A 19,087-nucleotide genomic window follows, 5' to 3' on the forward strand; every position below is an offset into this window, starting at 1 on the left:
CCCCCCTTCATCATGTGAAGCCCCCACTCATCCCCCCTTCATCCTGTGAAGCCCCCACTCACCCCCTTCATCCTGTACAACCCCAGTCACCCCCCCTTCATCATATACAGCCCCCAGTCACCCCCCTTCATCATATACAGCCCCCAGTCACCCCCCCTTCATCATATACAGCCCCCAGTCACCCCCCTTCATCATATACAGCCCCCAGTCACCCCCCTTCATCATATACAGCCCCCAGTCACCCCCCCTTCATCATATACAGCCCCCAGTCACCCCCCCTTCATCATATACAGCCCCCAGTCACCCTCCCTTCATCATATACAGCCCCCAGTCACCCCCCCTTCATCATATACAGCCCCCAGTCACCCTCCCTTCATCATATACAGCCCCCAGTCACCCCCCCTTCATCATATACAGCCCCCAGTCACCCCCTTCATCATATACAGCCCCCAGTCACCCCCTTCATCATATACAGGCCCCTGTCACCCCCCCTTCATTGTGTACAGCCCCCACTCACCCCCTCCCCCATTTAATTCATTTTATAAATAAAAAAAAATAAAAAAAGTTCCCCATACTTACCTCACAGCCGGCTCGCTCCCCAGCAGCGCCTCTGCTTTCAGCATCCTCCGGGACATGTCGGCGCGTGCACGATGACGTCATCGCGCACGCCCGACATCTGACCCGGAAGTACAGCCGGAGCTGAGCAGCCGTCAAGGTGACGGCCGTGCACAGCTCCCGACCCCTCATAGAATGTGACGCGGGCGGCTGTCTGCTGCCAGCGGCGTCACAGCACAGGGCACGGCCGGCCCTGTACAGGTGCTGGGGGAGCGGTGCGGGGGGCATTTGCCTCTCTGCCACCCTGCCCAGCCCGCCCCTGCCCCTGGGCCCCCAAAAAACCTTGGGCCTGGGGCGACCGCCCCATCCGCCCCTATTAAGATCCGCCATTGATTATGAGAAATACCTGCAATGATTCAGAAGAAACCTTGTAAGGCCTGGACGACGAGGAAATTGTCTTCCAAAAGATTCAATGCAATAAACTAAAGGATAAAAACAGGTATTTAGGAGGTGAATAAAAATATATATAAAAAACTGCTAAATATAGAAGTTAAAAATTAGCAGTGAATTAGTGCCCTTCTTATTGTGCAAATAGGCAAAAAGAGTTACAATACCAGTAGAGGCAGTGGTTAAGCACCCTATGAGCTGTGCAAAATAAGCAAAAATTTAACAATATACAGTATAATAAGAGCACTAACTAAACGCAGAGGGAGGAGCTGCGGCCGAGGAACGTATATAAATACTGGCGATAGCGTCAAGGAATAAGCAAAGTGTCCAGTGAGACCAGAAATATTCTGAAGCTGTGCCGCTGGAAATAAATAACACTGTACAGTATAAGTGCCGAGGGTGCTCAGAACAAATGTCCAGTTACAGATTATCCGATGCTGTACCGTTCACTCACCGCTGCCCTGGACGGCCTCCTCAGCGAGACATAAGTTAAGTACAACGTAACTTGCTGGTGGATACTCCAAGCTATGAACAATGCAGGTTCCTGACACTGTTCTGAACACCCCCAGCACCTGTTTTTTGGCCATAATAATTATCTGTGAACGGTACAGCATCGGATAATCTGTAACTGGACCTTTGTTCTGAGCACCCTCGGCACTTATATTGTACAGTGTTATTTATTTCCAACGGCACAGCTTCAGAATATTTCTGGTCTCACTGGACACTTTGCTTTTTCCTTGACGCTATCGCCAGTATTTATATACGTTCCTCGGCCGCAGCTCCTCCCTCTGCGTTTAGTTAGTGCTCTTATTATACTGTATATTGTTAAATTTTTGCTTATTTTGCACAGCTCATAGGGTGCTTAACCACTGCCTCTACTGGTATTGTAACTCTTTTTGCCTATTTGCACAATAAGAAGGGCACAAATTCACTGCTAATTTTTAACTTCTATATTTAGCAGTTTTTTATATATATTTTTATTCACCTCCTAAATACCTGTTTTTATCCTTTAGTTTATTGCATTGAATCTTTTGGAAGACAATTTCCTCATCGTCCAGGCCTTACAAGGTTTCTTCTGAATCATTGCAGGTATTTGTCATAATTGATCAGTAGTGTTTTTGGTGTCTTTCATAGCGCGAGTACTTTTTTTATTCTATTTGATTCATATTATATTTACGCCATTGTGATAAAGGTCTTTTGGTACTTGCAGCTGATTCAGCCCACATATACTTGTGCCGCTATTACTACTATTTTATTTGTGCATCACACTACTCGCTACCTCCCTAGATAAATACATTAGAGGCTACAATTTACAAAAGACATTTATGGAGGATTTCTGTTGCTCTTGAACCCCACAGGCTCTACAAATTTCAGCCAAATCTGTGTTCCAAACTTCAAACATTGCTCCTTCCGTTCCGAGCCTTGATGTTTGTCCAAACAGAAATTTTTGACTAAATGTTGGGTATCGCCATGCTCATAAATCCTGTAACAAACTATTGGGTTTACTTTTTGGTGTTGCAAAACTGAGTAGACATGTGGGAAATGTTAGTTGTACCACACAAAATAATTTAAGGGCATAGATTGTAAAGTTTGAGAAATTGCAAAAATTGTCAATTTCAATAGGATTTGTGTATAATTATGAAAATATCACTCTTCGAACCAGTAAGATACATTGAAGCGTTCCAGGGTTCTCATAAAGTGACACCGGTCAAAATTTGGCCTGGTTATTAAGGCCAATATTGGCTCCATTGCTAAGGGGTGAAAAACCTGCTGCTGGGAGGAAATGAACTTTTTATTCCCCCTGGCATTGTTTGGGTTTCAGGCATGGGGGAGGCGCCCATGCGGGTGCAGTTGCCGATCTGTACAGAGTGGCACAGACTGACACTTGGCTCTAACGGTGATCTGCTGGCGGTGCGGTTACAGCTGCTGCTCTATATACACATCTGTGATTGACCCAGCACTGACCCCATCCCTGTGATGGAGTGCTGAATACTGCCGGGGGGAATAAAGTTAATTTCCACCTGGCATCGAAGGCTTGAGGTGCAGACCCAAATCGCACCCATTTAGCACTGCTGATCACACTGACTGGTACTGAGGGCACAGTGGCTCGCATTAAGGGCACAGTGGCTGGTACTGTTGGCACATTGACTGGTACTGAAGAAAAGAGAGAACAGAGAGAGAAAAACAAAGAAAAAAAGATGGGAAAGAGAGAACAGAGAAAGAAAGAAACAGACAGAAAAAAACAACAGAGAGACAGACTATAGCAGCCCGGCTCCCATTATAGTGCCCACCTGAGCCTCCCGGTGCACGACATATCATGATCCGCTCACATGGCCGACATCCCTGATTTCAAGGCAATCCCGCTGTCTGAGGAGGACACGGTGATGGATCTGAAGCATTCCGTGAAGTGCCTCCATGGTTCCATCACAATCTCCTCCTGAAATTACCTAATTTCCGGTCAGCTTCCAGCACGTCACTTCTGGTGGAAGTCACGTGCGAATTTCAAAGTGCTCCTCGAGGCTCCGCCGTGTACTCCTGTGTCCGCGGGAAAAGTAACCTCCCGGCCGGGGCAGTGGGGCAGACTCAAAATCGGGACTGTCCTGCTGGATCCGGAACGGTTGGGAGGTATGAATGCTCCCCATCATACACCGTGTACATGCATGGCTCTGCACACCTCATACACAAACGGTTCAGCTTTGTATGCCTTGTACACACACGGCTCCGCTCCTTAAACCTCGCGCACACACATGGCTCCACTCCGTAAACCTCATACACATGCGGATCTGCTCTGTACACCTTGTACACACATATCTCCACTCCGTAAACCTTGTACACATGCGGCTTTGCTCCATACACCTCGTACATACGCGGTTCCGCGCCGTACACCTTGTGCACACGCGGCTCCGCTCCGTACACCTTGTGCACATGCGGCTCCGCTCCGTACACCTCGTGCACACGCGGCTCCGCTACATCCACACTGTAAACCCCTCCTGACCCCACACACAAACTTTGCCTCATCCAGCAACATGACAACCAGCACAGCAGAGCTCTGCGGACACAGAGGCCCCTGATCATGTGACCCCTGACTCCTCCCCTCCTGTGACCTCATCACAGGTCCTGTGCCACAGAAGAAAACACAACCTAGCGACACCACTGCAGGCAGGCTGTATGGGGCTGCGGTGGGGGAGGGCGAGAATGGAGTCAGTGCATGGGGGGCATGCTGTTTATCTCCCTGCAGTGCGGGACAAATAGAGTCCCGTGTGGGACAGCGGGTGGGCGGAGCAAAAACGGGACTGTCCCGCGGAATCCAGGATGCTTGGGAGCTATGCATGTGGGCTATTTCCTGTGTGGGCAATTTTCCTGTGGGTTATTTTCTCCTACGCCTCATTGGGGGACACAGACAGTGGGTTTTATGCTGCTTGCCACTAGGAGGACACTAAGTAACACAGAAAAAAGTTAACTCCTCCCCTTCAGTATACACCCTCTCGCTGGCTGGGAATTCCCCAGTTCTTGCTTAGTGTCTGCAGGAGGCACTTGGGTCTGGCTTCAGACCCCACCGTTTTTATTTTATTTTTGAATTTTCTGTAAATTTGTATTTTTTTTAATTAACGGCGTGAAGGGGGTGACGGTTCCTTTCTACGGCCCGCTCTCCTCTGAACCAACAACAGGCAAGCATGCGGAGTATACCTCCCCGCACACTTTCCTGCGACGACTGGGGCTGATTCCTATCAAAGAAAAAAGCCAAGAAGACACACACCAAAAGCAGGGATCACCATAGAAAAATTATCAATTTTATTGCATAGGATACACAAAAACACCACTATATTAAAAACATTGAAAAGGAACAACGGTTATTTTGGCATAACCTGTAAACCTGGGAGCAGTGACAAGTCCTACATAACTTCACACAGTTATACATATGTAATGTGTGCAGCAAGTCCACATAGTAAATATTATGTGTACAATAGTCTCAGCCCTGAAAAACAATCTAGATGTATGCTTAGAAAAAAGTTAACTCCTCCTCTGCAGTATACACGCTCTCGCTGGCTGGGAATTCCCCAGTTCGGTGATAAAAGCAGTAGGAGCATTAAACGAATGACAATCATAACTCTGTCAAAACCTAAAGATGCTAGTGTGAGCCAATAGGCCAAACAGGGTGGGTGCTGTGTCCTCCAATGATTGGCTCGGAGAAAAGGATTTTACGGTGAGTACACAAAAATCCCTATTTCCTGTGGGGATTTTTCAGGGAACTGTCTTTCTGTGCTACAGCGCTATGTGCTACTTGATCTGGAATATATAAGCTGCGGGGACACCTTTCTACTGATGAAGGGGCGGCTTGACATCCCCAGTGCAAGGTACTTTTTATGATACCTACAAACCTCATCCTAATTGTATATAGCTGTATAGGATTGGTTCTGTTCACTTCGGTGTTGTATTACATGCCTTTGGGGTTCTGGGGAACACTCATTCATGTCTTTTTGTCAGATTCTATGCTGCTGAACTGGTCTGTGGAATCCAGTACCTCCACTCCAAGGGCATCATTCACAGAGACCTCAAGCCCGAGAACATCTTGGTGGCTGAAACGGGCCACTTTAAGATCACAGATTTCGGTCTCGCAATTGATAAAAACATAGAGACAGAACAGCCACCGAATACACTGGAACACCAGGCTACATGGCTCCTGAGGTGCAAACAATAGTACTTTCCCATGTAGTTTTCACAAAAATTATAGACCATGAGCATGTTGACATTTTGATTTTTTTGTTCTCTCTTCATTGACAGATTTTTCCTGGCAAGGAGTATAACGCCAGAGTAGACTGGTATTCTTTTGGGATCATCTTAAAATATATGGTTACCAGTGAGTGTACTTACCATCTGACACTTGATGAGGCATCCTCCGGCATTGATGACATCATTAAGCAGGTTAGTATAACTCCAAGTTATTAGTACTATGGCTTCTACAATATTCATTTAAATGGTGGTATTGCAAGAAAGTTTTATTGCCTCTACTGTTTACATTCATGGGTTTTACTTTATCATTTTTAGCTCCTTGAGAAAGATCCTGTCAGACGCTTAGGAGTCCATGGTAACATCAGAGAGCACGTGTTTTTTCAGTGTATTGACTGCGGAAGCCCTGAAAGTGCCTCCACCACACATCCCTGTAGTAAGTATATATCCTGATCACATTGCACCATCATCACTGTATGGCCGGGGTCACACTTGCGAGAAACTATCACGAGTCTCTCATCTCAATACCCGGCACTGCCGCCGGCACTCGGGACAGGAGTGTGTGGCTGCATGTATTTCTAACCATCTGAGAGCTCTGGTCCCACTGCCGGGTATTGAGATGCGAGTTTCTCGCAAGTGTTACCCCGGCCTATAGGGAAATCACTGATGGTTAGAGAACACTAATTGAAAGCTGATAGTTATTTCTATAGTTTTTTGATGTTGACTTTCTGTTGAGTTTTTCTTACCGCTGACACTAGCATTGGAAAGTCAACATCATCTAGGGCTGCTGTCCTGGTTTGATGGTTCAGATCATTTCACTTTAGCTGTATGCAAGTTAATGTGGATTTCATCCTTCTCCAGAAGATTTCAAATTTTGGTTATTTTAGTTCAATTGAAAATATTGACTTTGATAAAAAGGTCATAATCCTAATGTTATATTTCATTTTTTTGGTGTTTTACAGCCAAATAAAGCTCATCACCGTTCTCGACCATACCATCTGGAGAAATTTAGAAGCAGTAGATGCCAAAAAGTTTCCTCTATCAGGAAAGGACCCAGGCCATGTTCAAGGGTTTTTCTTTTGTCAACGTGGAAACCCTTGACAAGACACCCAAGTGCCGGGGCCCTGGCGAGACTGGGGGCCCACTCACACTGTCTGGGATTCCGTACATAGCTCCCAATGGTCGCCGCCACGCCCCCCCCATGCACCGACCACCGCAGCCCTGATAAATCCCAGCAATGACATCGCAGGGAATGGGATTCTCTGTGCACACAGGACCTGTGATGAGGTCACAGGAGGGGAGGAGTCAGGGGTCACATGATCAGGAGCCTCAGTGCAGGACTCTGCTGTGCTGTCTGTGCTGGTTGTCATCGTGCTGGATGAGGTAAAGCTTACGTGTGGGGTCAGGAGGGGTTTACAGTGTGGATATAGCAGAGCTGTGTGTGTACGGAGCGGAGCCCATGTGTCCGAGGTGTACGGAGCGGAGCCGTGGGTGTCCGAGGTGTACGGAGCGGAGCCCATGTGTACGAGGTGTACGGAGCGGAGCCTCGTGTGTCCGAGGTGTACTGAATGGAGCCCTGTGTGTACGGAGCAGAAACGGGGGTGTACAGAGTGAAGCCGCGTGTGTATGGAGCGGAGCCATGTGTATACAAGGTGTACAGAGCGGAGCCATGTGTGTACAGGGCATACAAACCTGAACCGTGTGTGGATGAGGTGTGCAGAGCCTTGTGTGTATGGTGGGGAGCATTCATACCTCCCAACTGTCCCAGATCCAGCCGGACCATCCCGATTTTGAGAGAGAGACTGCCCCAGCTACTTTTCCCACAGACACAGGAGTACACGGCGTAGCCCCAAGGAGCACTTTAAAACTCGCACGTGACGTTCTACTGGAAGTGACGTGCTGGAAGCTCACCGGAAATGAGGTAATTTTGGGAGGAGATTGTGACGGAACCATGGAGGCACTTCAGGGAATGCTTCAGATCCATCACCGTGTCCTCCGACAGCGTGATCGCCTTGGAATCGGGGATGCCTGCCATGTGAGTGGATCATGATATGTCCTGCATCGGGAGGCTCAGGTGAGTACTACAACGGGAGCCGGGCTGCTATAGTATCTTTATAGAATCTTTCTTTCTCTCTCTCTCTGTTCTTTCTCTCTAATCTTTTTTTCCTTTCTCTCTCTATTCTCTTTCTTTCCCCTCTTTCTTTCTTTCTTTCTTTCTTTCTCTGTGCTTTCTCTCTCTCTCTGTTCGTTCTTTCCCCTCTTTGTTTCTTTCTTTCTCTGTTTCTTCCCTTCTTTATTTTCTCTCCCTCTCTGTTTTCTTTCCTTTCTTTTTCTCTCTGTTCTTTTTTCTGTCCACTCTCTTACTCTCTGTTCTTTTTCTTTCTTTCGCTCTGTTTTCTTCCTCTTTCTCTGTTCTTTCTTTCTTTTTCTTTCCCTTCTCTGTTCTTTCTTTCCTCTTTCTCTGTTCTTTCTTTCCCCTCTTTCTTTCTCTCTGTTCCTTCCCTTCTTTCTCTCTACCTCTCTGTTCTTTTTTTTCTGTCCACTTTCTTTCTCTAATCTTTCTTTCTCTCTCTCCGTTCTTCCTTTCTCTCTGTTCTTTCTCTGTTCTTTCTTTCCCCTCTTTTTCTTTCTTTGTTCTTTCTGTCTCTCTCTTCTTTTTTTCATTCTCTCTCTCTGTTCTTTCTTTCTTTCTTTCTTTTCTTTCTTTCTTTCTTTCTGTTCTTTCTTTCTCTCTTTCCTCTCTCTCTGTCTGTCTGTTCTTTCTTTATCATCTTTCATACGTACACTACTAATCAATAGCCTCCTTCACATGAACGTGTTTTGCCATAGAGCGTGTGTCCGTGTGGATCACATGCGTGTCCGTGTGATCCACATGGAGACAAGTCCATTTTTTGGCCTGCACCACAGATGCCATGTGGTATGTGTTAAAGGGGGGCCCACAGACTCTTTCGCCCGGGGCCCTGAAAAACCTGGAGCCGGCCCTGAAGACACCAGCTCCATAATCACCAGAGTGAGCTGTCCTGAGCCTCCAGAAGACCTTGAAGAACAGAAGATTGGACATTACTGGAAACACTGCTGTATTGTAGTTGACCATGGACACAATACCGATGGACCCCAAAGATGGAGAAGCTAGACAATTTGATCATACACTGGCAGTAAGTATAAGCGCCCCAACGTCTGCGCTTCACTTTAACCATAGGCATGTGCAGAACTTTTTACACTAACCGGTAATTGGATTTCCTCTTGCTCATGACAGCTCTAGCTTTCGGTGCTGCCTTGGGCTAAGAAGAAATAACATGGTGTGCGATGGCTGGCTATTAAGAGGAGGCCTGATTTTTTTTTTTTTTTTTTACCTAACATTATTGCACATGTCTGTGATCATTTTTACCATTACCGTTAGTAAGATTTCCTCACACTCATGAAAGTGCTATCATGAGTGTTGGGAAAAGGTGTGTGATGACCAGCTATTAAGGGGAGGAGGAGGCCGGATTTTTTTTTAATGCAGGTGACCGGGGTCCCAGGCAGTCTCACCCGCAGCTATTTACATTGTATGGCTGCAGGAGAGGGGGGCAGCCGTGTCTGACATCAGTTGATGATGGGATGCCCTTTGTTACTAAGCTGCGGAAAACCCCTGGCCCTTGCAGTTCATGTCTGCCCACTCGCTTGACCGACCTCCCATTCCCTCATCCGCCCTCCCATTTGCCCACCTGTTGGCCCACTGACCCGCTACTCTTCTTGTGCCCCCCTCCCTGCTTGTACAGTAGGAAGATAGAGACAGTCTCTGTCTGCTACCTGCCTGCAAACTCCTAAGTACTACTAAAGTCAATCCTACTGACTGCTGCCTGTCTGCCTGCAATACGGTACAGTTGCCTGTCTTAAAGGGGATATTCTATTAACCTAATACTAATCCTCTATACACAACATATAGCATAATTATTAGGGCCAGTTCACATGGCGGATCTTCAAGCAGAAGTTTGGCGCAGACAGCTACTCCGACATTCCGCAGAATTTCCACAGTGACCGCTTCCTTCATGACTCCTATTCTTGTCTATGGGAGACAGCGATGAGGATTGCAGAATAGTGGGTTTTAGCAGCAGCCGTGCTGAGAATGGACCTGTCTACACCAAAATTCTGCTTGAAAATGTGCCGTGTGAGCTGGCTCTTACAATCGGGCTGCGGCACACATGCCTAATCAGCTGCTCCGCTCATTTCAGGGTGCAATGAGATTTATGGGCCCCCAATCTTGTGATCAGTGGGGGGTCCCAGAAGTAGAACCACTGATCCTGAGAACAGGGGCCCCGTAACTCTAACCGGCACCTGAAATCAATGGAGCGGTTTCTCAGACGTGTGCAGACACTCAAATCATTTGACTTGGAGTTCTGGAAATAACTGGAACTCCCATTGAAATGAATGAAGTGCCCTCACACATGTCTGACCAGCTGCTCCATTCATTTCAGGGGGTGGTTGAGTATTTTCTTTAGTGATTTCTTCATAATCATTGATTTAGCTGTATGGGCCTTGTTTATTGCAGGACACGTTCTAGTTTTTGATGCCACCGCTTTGGGGTACACATATATAGCAGATTAATTTATTAACTTTCTGATGGGGTTGGAAAAAACAGCAATACAGTTACTGATTTTTCACATAAATTTTCCAATATTCTCTGGGTCAGTACAATTATAGTGATAACAAAATTTTTAGTTTTACTTTATACTACTTGCACCCCTTATCAAAAATAGGTAATTGTCTTTTTTTCATCGCCACCTCTCAAGATCCATAACTTTGTCTTTCGATAGAGCTGTGTAGAGGCGTAATTAGTGTGGGGCTAAAAAGGGAAAAAATGTGTTTTTGCTGAAGTTGTTTTTAATGTTACAGGTCAGTGTCGATATATAAAAAAAAAACATAAAATCGTGGAGCTTTCGCACTGGTTTTGGGACATGTAGTAATTGATGCCACTTCTTGGTCTGGACAAATCAGTTTGCTGCACTTATCTGATATTATTACAGATAGGATTAGAATGAGAGATATCAGCATTGTGTATACATAGCACAGGCTCCACTATTCACAATAGATGATTGTTACAGCTTATCTTACAGACCTTTGTACAGATCACTCTCCCATGCAATTCAGTTGGGTCCCTCCAGTCTACAGTGTGTATGGCCTATGTGGCTGCTGTAAAGCATTTGTCTGAAAAGCTCTCTACATCCTGCTAGGCAGGGGCTACACGGCGACACCGGTGGCGCAACACGGGTCGCAGCTAGTATTACCGAGGTGCAGGGATCCCTTTGAAGTGAATAGATCTCTGCGGCAGTCGCAAGAAAACCAACAAGGCTAGATTTCTTGCAACTCAACTCGGCTCAGGAAAGGCCAGTTTCACACCAGTGCTACGATCCATCACTAGATTCTATAGTAGAAGCCAGCGCTGGATCGTTAGTTTAGCGCTAGCGTGAAAAGAGGAATCGCCAGCCAGACACTGACATAGAGACGATTCCGTCCAGAGATCTTCATTTTGACAGCCCGAAAAATGTTGCATGCAGGTTTTTTTCAAGCTGTCAAAATAACAACTCTGCTGCAAAGCGGAACGAAACACCTCGTTCTTGTTTTTTGTTTGCTTGTTTTGTTTGTTTTGTTACTGTCACTATAATTTTGCACTTTACATAATTTAGCCAATAGCTTTAACTAAATGACTCTTATGAAAAAAATATTTAGTTAGCAAAATGTATAGTGGGAATGTGTTACAAATGGTTTGGGTTAAAGGCATCGATCACTCTATCGTTATTGTTACCCAATGTGTTTGTGACATGATGAAAAGGCACTTTACTTAGTGCAGAAATTCTACACAGCTGTATTTTGATCTCCTATATTTCATATTTAGTGCCGAAATTCAAGAAAGGCCGCATTAGTAAGGGCCTTATCATCATCTCAAACACATTGGTCAATAATAACCAGAAAATGGCGAGGCCTCTTAGTTTAAAGTTTTGGAAGAATTTACTTTAAAGTTTGTCACCCCTTATATCATAAAATAATAAATTAACAGAAACTGATTTTCTAATAGACCGACACATCCAGAAGAGATAACTTTTCAGTAGTCCCCTCATTATCATAACAAGAAAGGATTGCAATGAGAGATAACAGAATCCATCATTCACATTAGGTAGTGTCACAGCTCACCTCTTTCCCCTTCCTGCACAATGATATCTGCATGTCACTAAATGAGAATGTGTATAGAAAACTCTCCCATGGAAATAAATAGTCCCCTGTAATGTATTGTGATATATATATATATATGCATATGTCCAATGTCCATAACTCCAAACAGGCAAGAGAGCAGCTTCCATAAATGTACAGAAAACAGAATAGAATAATCTGCAATCAGAAATTCAAATTATAGAAAAATTATCACAATCTGGTTTTAATTAGTTTAAAAAAAATGCATGTGACATTCCCTAAAAGAAAAAGAAATAAACTATACCTAAAAAGAGTATTGGATATTTTATGAAATGTTTAATAGGTTAGAGTAGAGTAGGGCCCTGCCAAAAGGGTCTACCTTGTCGTGGTAGCAGGCTTAAAAAAAAAAACTTTTGTCCAAAACAAAAGCTGATGGCTTTGTATGTGATATGGTGTTCAATGGGAATAGATAATGTGTGATTGGTGAGGACAAGGTGCGGAAGTTGAATTTTCCCAAGAGTGGGCGGTGGTACAGTGGAAGATTCATGGGGTGGAGGCAGATTTGGGGTGGAGTCTCAAAGGAACTTGAAAATGTTACCATTATCAGGTGCTAAAATTCCTGGTGGAAGCCCTGCTTGTGTATATAGGAAAAATCACAGTCTCCTACTCTCCACAGGCTGGTGTTCAAAGGAGTACTACTATCATGACTAGCACTGGGGTGTTCAGCAGACCCCAGGTTGTCATGGCAACCATTTGGCACCCCAGAATCGCATTGCGGGGGTGATTATGGACAGTTCCAACAGTGCGGTCCCTAGCCGGGGCACTCGCTGTAAATGCTGCCATCGCAAAATGAAAGCGGCATTTAACAGGATAACAGCCACAGTCGGAGCTTCCCTCCGTTATTAGAGGCAGATGATCGCTAAATAACGCAGCCATCATCTGCCATCTCAGTTCCCTAGCCCACATCAAAGAGCGGGACTAGGGATGCATGTTATTTTTTTTTAAGAAGCATTTTATTTTAGGAGTGGGTCTTTTCCTCTCTTCCAACTGCACCTTTAACCCAATCCCACCTCTTCCCTCCCTTATCGTCCCCTCTTTTGAAGTCCACTCTCTCCACATCTACTCTCCCTCCAACCGCCAAGTGGCCGTCATATACCGACCTCCAGGCCCGACCACTGCCTTCATTGACCAATTCTCTACCTGACTTCTTCATTTTCTTTCAACTGACATCCCCACTTTCATCATGGGTGACTTCAACATCCCCACTGATACCCTTCAGTCAGCAGCCTCCAAACTCCTGTCCCTTACTTCATCCTTTGGACTTACTCAGTGGTCCTCCTCAGCCACCCACACAGACACACATTAGACCTGGTCTTCACCCGCCTCTGCTCTCTTTCTAACTTCACCACCTCCCCTCTCCCTCTATCTGACCACCATCTACTCACTTTCTCATCCCTGTCCTCACCTGTCACCCATATCCAGCAACACTCGCACACCCGCAGAAACTTTGCACACCTAGACACCCACACGCTCTCTGACTCTATTCTACCACTGGCATCCATAGCCTCACTCCACAACAGACACTGCCACTGCTTTCTACGCCACTCTCGCATCAGCTATTGACGCGGTTGCCCCTCTCGTTCATGGCAGAATGCGACGTATCAACAGACAACCCTGGCACAATAGCACCACTAAAAAGCTCCGGCAAGTGTCCAGGATTGCTTAGCGGCGCTGGAAGAAAACAAATTCGCAAGACTACTTCACCGCATTCAAACGGGCAACACTTGCTTTCAAATCTGCCCTCACCTCTGCTAAACAGGCCTACTTCACAACCCTCGTATCTTCCCTATCTTACAATCCCAAACAGTTGTTCAAAACTTTTAACTCCCCCCTCCGCCCACCACTGCCCCCTCCAACCTCCCTCATCTCTGCCGAGGACTTTGCCACACACTTCGAAAATAAGATTGACCAAACAAGGCAAGTCTTCATCGTTCAACCACCACAACTCCTTTGTATACCAGACCAATGCCCAAACCCCATAACCTCACTCTCCAGCATCACTGAAGGGGAGCTTAATTGTCTCTTCTCCAAATCGCACCTCACTACCTGTGCACTTGACCCCATTCCCTCCCACCTCCTCCCCAACCTCACCACCACACTTATCCCATCCCTAACCCACCTCTTCAACCTATCACTAACGTCCGATACCTTTCCTTCTGCTTTCAAATATGCCACAATCACGCCTATCTTTAAAAAGCCAACTGTTATGAATGGGTCACCGAGGAGAAAAAGATTAAACAAGCTAAGTCACAGAAAACCAGAGAGGTTGGTAACTATGCAGATTGCAGATCCCTGATCTTAACCAATCAACTAGCAGCAGCCGTGGAGTGTGCCAACGATGATCCTAGACGCTTCGTCACAGCCGGAGGACTAAAGTCTAAAGCAAGAAAAGGGGAAAACTAACTGCCCCAGAGCAGACCCCAAAGGAAAGACAGCCCCCACACATGTATTGACGGTGAGACAAGATGAAAGCACAAACACAGGCAGGAAAATAGGCTGAGCAAACGATGGGGCCCAAACTAACTAGACAGAATAGGAAAGACACTGTCTGCAATCTGACAAAAACCCTACAAAAATGTCCAACACATCTGATAGCAAAATTAACCCTGATGTCACTAGACTTCTCCCACTATATCAGCACTCTGAAATATTCTGAGACAGAGCAAAAAGAGGCCAATCTAATAAAGGACAAAAAAAACAAATTGGCAAATACAGATAAATAAGAGTGGAAATTCAGCACAGCCCCAGCCGGGGCTGGCTGACCACACAAAAAACTGAATAGACCAACAAAATCAAGTGTGAAAATTAGCAGAAAAACTTAGCTTGAAATGACTGGAACAGAGCTGAAGACAAAGACCTGACAAGCAGAAGGAATCACCAGCACCAGAATAGGGCGTCGGCTGTCTTAAATCCAGTCTGAGATTCCTGAGGTCCAATCGTCATCCTCATTATCAGGTGGCAGATCTCTACTGATTAAATCAGCCTCACTACCTCCAGTTACCACCAGAGAAAGCCTGGAAGGAGAACTCACAACTGGTGGACTGGAAAATGAACTCACAACAGCCAACCCTCGACCCAACCGCTATGTTCAGCTATCGCCCAATATCGTTGCTCCCATTCGCTTCTAAACTCCTGGAGCAGCACGTCCACGCTGAACTTTCCTCCCACCTATCATCTGCTCTTTGACTATCTACAATCTGGTTTCCGACCCCATCACTCCACTGACACAGCCCTGACCAAAATTACTAACGCCCTACTTACAGCGAAATCAAATGGACAATACTCTATGCTCCTGCTTCAAGACCTGTCCTCTGCATTCAACACAGTTGACCACTCCCTCCTACTATAGATCCTCTCCTCCTTCGGCATCAAAGACCTTGCCCTATCTTGGATCTCCTCATACCTTTCTTTTAGCATTTTTTTTTTTTTTTTTTTAAACCAGTTATTTTTATTTAGGTTTCAAAAGATTTTAAACAATAAACAGTGGATATCAATATACATGTAACAATTCACATATCTTGTAGTAATACAATCAAAGCCATCCCCCCCTCCCCCCTCCCCCAATACTCCTTATGCCGGGTATACTTGAGAGTCTTAGCAATCATATCACCGCCATCCAGGCGGACCATATTTTTTCGAAAGTGCTTTCACCATGCCTTCGCCTGTAAATGCTTTCCTCTAAATGCATTACCGTACATGTCTGAGCAATAAATTCCCTCCTAGTGGGGGGTTCCGAATCCTTCCATTTTCGTGCTATTAGTTTGCGTGCCACATACAGCAACCTCGCTATTGCCACTTTGTAATGTTCTGAGACAGGTATCCCATCCACCTCCCCCAAAACACACAGCACTGGATTCCTGTCGAGCGTACATGCATAAGCTCTCTCAATTTTGTTGATAACGACCAGCCAGTATGCCACCAGCCGTGGACACGACCATAACATATGTAACAGTCCGGCCTGGTCTGTGCCACATCTAGGGCAGCTAGAGTCTCCCCTCAAGCCCGCTTTGAATAGGACCAGCGGTGTTTTGTATGTTCTATGTATTACATATAATTGGGAGAGCCGTGCCTGCTCGCTTAGAGAGATCTTCGGGACATATTCAAGAATAGTCTCCCATTGTTCTGTTGTGAGGGTACCCACCTCCCTCTCCCATTTACTCTTTGCAGTAAGGTGATTGTCCCCCAGGTAGGAGTGTAGTAGATCATGATATATGCTCGATATAACTCCCCTCGTCCCTCCTTTCATGCACACAAATTCTAGTACAATGTCGCCCTGAACCGTCATGGCTCCCAATCTACACTGTGCCCTCCAAGCATGTCGAAGCATATAGTATTGAAACCCCCATACCGAAGGCAAATCAAATTCCTCTCTCAATGTCTCAAAGGTCTTCAGGTCCGTTCCACTCTGCAGCTGGCACACATATCTTACTCCTTTCGCCTTCCAATTGCCCATTTGACGCAGCTTATTAAGTTCCGGCAGATGCTCATTGTCCCACACCGGTGAGTACCTAGTCAGCTCATCCACCCCTCTGATCCTTTTAATGGTGTCCCATACCTTCTGAATCATGCCTATGGTAGGATATGGTGCTCCCAGTTTCTTAAAGGTACCATCCTCTAGACCCTGGATAAGTGGGCGTCTCCCCGTCACATGTACCAGCACCCGGTGAGCTGCTCCTCCACAATCGAGCTCTCTCCATCCCCTGACATGCTGGCCCTGTACTGCCAAGAAATAGACCCATGGATTTGGTGCGGCTAGTCCTCCCTCTTCCTTTCCTTTTTGCAGAGTTCCAAATTTAATCCGTGCCTGCTTCTTGCCTCATATCAAGGATCTGAAGATAGAATCAATGCCCCAAAACCGTTTTTTTGGTAGCCATATCAGCGAATTGTGCAAAACGTACATTAGTTGTGGCATAAGGACCATCTTAATCAGGTTAGTTCTACCCGTTACCGTTAAAGCCAATTTGCACCATGCACCTATTTTCCCTTTAAATTTCTCTAGCAGAGGAACCAAATTCAGATCCGTGAATCGGGACAGTGGAAGAGCTACCCATATCCCTAGGTATTTAAACTGTGAAACTAGCTGGAGTTGTTTCCCCCTCTCATCTATCTCCTCCGCTTCTATTGCTCTATCCACAGCCATGACATAAGACTTGTGCCAATTTATCTCCAGTCCCGAAATGCTCCAAATTGTTTAATTACATCCATCGCACACCCCAGTGTCTCTCCTGCACTTTCCAAAAACAACAGGATGTCGTCGGCATACAATGATATTTTTTCTTCCAGCTTCCCAAATTTAAATCCGACCACTCCCCTCTCAGCTCTAATCTTGGCCGCCAGGGGCTCCACTGCCACCGCGAACAATAGCGGGGACAGCGGACACCCCTGCCTTGTGCCCCTATGCAAGTCAAACATCCCGGACTGTTCTCCATTCACCTTAACTACCGCCTTTGGGGATGAGTTCAATAACTTCACCCAGGCCATGAACGCGGGGCCGAATCCCATCAGTTCCATGATTTTCCATAAGTATTGCCATTCCACGCTATCAAATGCTTTCCTAGCGTCCAATGACATCACTATTCTCCTGCCACCATTATCAGCAGGCAGTTGCATATTAAGAAATAATCTTCTTAAGTTAACAGCCGTGGAGCGGTTAGGCATAAAGCCCGACTGGTCCTCGTGTATAATGGTATGCGCAACCCCGGTGAGCCGGGTGGCCAGGATCTTAGCGAGTATTTTGACATCCGTTGTCAACAACGAAATGGGCCTGTACGACTCCGCATCCATGGGATCTTTTCCCTCCTTCGGCAGAACTACTATCACCGCTTCCTCCATTGATCTCGGCAGTGCCCCCATCACTAAAGCCTCATCAAGCACAGATTTCAATTTCGGAGCCAGCAGTTCCACTAACTCCCTGTACACCTCCCCAGGTAGACCATCAGCTCCCGGTGATTTGTTATTGGGCATAGACAGTATTGCACATTCCACCTCCTTCACACTCACAGGTTCTTCCAACCTCAACCTATCTTCCTCAGACAATTTAGGTAGTGAAATGCCTTCCAAAAATTTCTCCACATCCCCCTCTGTGTCCCGTGCTCTCAAAGTGTACAGTGCCATGTAATATGCCTTGAAGACCTCCAGTATGTCCTTTGTGTCTGTCAGAGTCGCCCCTGTTTGATCTCTCAGTTTATACACCCTGGAAGACTCCCTTTGTGCCGCAGATATCACCGCCAACAAGTGACCTACTCTCTCTCCTTCTTCAAAGAATTGAGCTTGCTGAAATGCCCTTTTCCACTCAGCTTGCATCATGTGCAGTTTATCAACTGCCTCCTGAGCCAATTTTAGTCTATTGTGAGCTTCACTCGTTGGCGCCAAAATCATGTCTGCCTCCGCTCTTGTCAGGTCATCCTTTATTTGTTGATCTGCCAATTTAGTTTTGGTCTTACACCTCGCAATCTCACTTATAAAAAGTCCCCTCGTAAATGTCTTCATGGCATCCCATACCGTTGTGGCCTCAGTACTCCCTTCGTTCATTTGGAAGAAGTGCTCTAGCTCTTTGGTTATGCCACCCATGTCCACCACTTTAAGCCACGTCGGGTGTAGACGCCAACCTCCCCTCTGACCCCGAGCAGATCTCACCAGAAGCGTGACCACCATAGGACCATGATCCGAGAGAGTCCTCTGTAGGTATTCCACCTCCCCCACCATCCCGTCCATAGCGGTATCCCCCAAAGCCAGGTCTATTCTCGACAGTGTTCCATGTGTTGCCAAATGACAAGAAAAAGTCCTCTTACCCTCATTTCGTACTCTCCACAGATCTACCAGCCCAAGTTCCCCTACATACTTGCCAAAGGCAGTCATCCTGTCCTGTCCAGCTTCCGTACCTGCCGGTCGTACTTTATCCCAAAAATTATTTATAGTGTTATTAACATCTCCCATAATCAACAATGGAGTCTCCCCCCATCTGCCCGTCAGTTCCAGTACTGCTTGTAGTTTCTTTTTAGAGTAAGGTGGAGGGATATATAAAGCCACTAAAATCATTTTGTGTCCGAACAATCTGCAAGCAATCCATACATACTGCCCTTCACTGTCTACATGCACTTCCAGCTCTTCATAATGTGTGTTTTTGTGT

General features: G+C 46.1%; 1 protein-coding gene across 5 annotated transcripts in view; it reads left to right on the forward strand.

Annotated features, from left to right (window-relative positions):
* The window catches only part of LOC141080493 (uncharacterized), a 131,505-nt gene that overhangs the window by 21,249 nt on the left and 91,169 nt on the right, over positions 1–19,087 (forward strand). For 2 of the 5 annotated variants that reach the window (XR_012228946.1, XR_012228945.1), the window contains exons 9-12: positions 5,488–5,688; positions 5,785–5,925; positions 6,049–6,166; positions 6,693–8,885. The exons of 1 other annotated variant lie outside the window; for it this stretch is intronic. The gene's annotated coding sequence lies outside the window, so the exon portion shown is untranslated. Of the gene's footprint in view, positions 1–5,487; positions 5,689–5,784; positions 5,926–6,048; positions 6,167–6,692; positions 11,318–19,087 lie in introns of those variants that run through there. 2 more of the 5 variants (XR_012228944.1, XR_012228947.1) reach the window with 1 other exon arrangement.

Source organism: Dendrobates tinctorius, unplaced genomic scaffold (assembly GCF_039654945.1).
Source record: "Dendrobates tinctorius isolate UK_male_01 unplaced genomic scaffold, ASM3965494v1 ptg000016l, whole genome shotgun sequence".
NCBI classification, from domain to species: domain Eukaryota; kingdom Metazoa; phylum Chordata; class Amphibia; order Anura; family Dendrobatidae; genus Dendrobates; species Dendrobates tinctorius.